A 1,163-nucleotide genomic window follows, 5' to 3' on the forward strand; every position below is an offset into this window, starting at 1 on the left:
GAGTGTTGTGACTATGATTTGGAAGCATGAAAAGTTCGAAGGAAAAGAATAGACTCTTTGTGTTTAAATGGATAATCTTATTGGAATTAGTAGATAAGTGTCTAGCTCGAGTTTATGAAAAGTTTTGGCCCCCGAAAAAAAAAGAATATAAAAGAGAAAAAGAAAAAAAAATATAAAAAAAAAGAAAAAGAAAGAAAAGGGGGCTAGCAAAGTTGTTTAGAGCTAAGATTTATTTTGAAGTTGAGAAAATCATTTATAGATTTCAAAGAAAAAGAGTTTTATGTGCAAAGTGTTCTTGGGATCTTTTGATGAGAGATGAGAGTTGGGTTTGACATTATGAAGTGATTGTGTAACTTGTATGTTTGGGAAAATGGTAGAACAATGGAGATTGAGCAATTTATGCATGAGTTGGTCCCTTTCTTAGATTATTATGTGCAATGTCAAGGCTACTTGTCTTGAGTGTAAACCACCTTTAAAGATCATGTGTTTTGAACCTCTTGACTCACTTGAATAAAAGCCTTCCCTTTACTCAACCAAATGATTTGGACCAATTGACCATTTGCAAGAATTTACTTGATGTTTTATGCTTAATGAATGTGAGAGTTGGTTGATTCGAATGTGTGGATGCTTGATGATGAGTATAAGGGCAAAATGAGTTGAGATAGGCCTAGAGAAGCTAGAGTGTGATAAGAGAGTGTGCTCATGTTGGATTAGATGTTGAATTGAGTGCTAGTTGTGTTTCTTTTGGCTATGAGCTCCCACCTTCAAACCTCTCTCCCTATGAGTTCTAGAAAGTTCACTTGTGGACAAGTAAAAGAACAAGTTTGGGGGAGTTGATATCTTGCATATTTCCATTGTTTTATCCATTCACCCATGTGCATTTTCATCATATAGACTAGGATTTAGCAATGTTTAGGTTGCATTTTGCATACATAAGTCTTTATCAGGTATTGGAGTACCACATGAAGTTCTCGGAGACATTTGGGTGTGTTTGGAGCTCGAAAGAGGTGTAAAGATGATCATTGGACGAGCAGAGCGTTGGGAGTGACTTCCCGGAGTGACACCAGCAAGTCGCTCTGACCTGCCTTATCAGAGCGACCTTACCAGAGCGATGCGGAGAAGTCGCTCGCCATTTCATCCCGGTGGAAGCCGAAAACTGACCC

Source organism: Brassica oleracea, chromosome C3, assembly GCF_000695525.1.
Source record: "Brassica oleracea var. oleracea cultivar TO1000 chromosome C3, BOL, whole genome shotgun sequence".
NCBI classification, from domain to species: Eukaryota; Viridiplantae; Streptophyta; class Magnoliopsida; order Brassicales; family Brassicaceae; genus Brassica; species Brassica oleracea.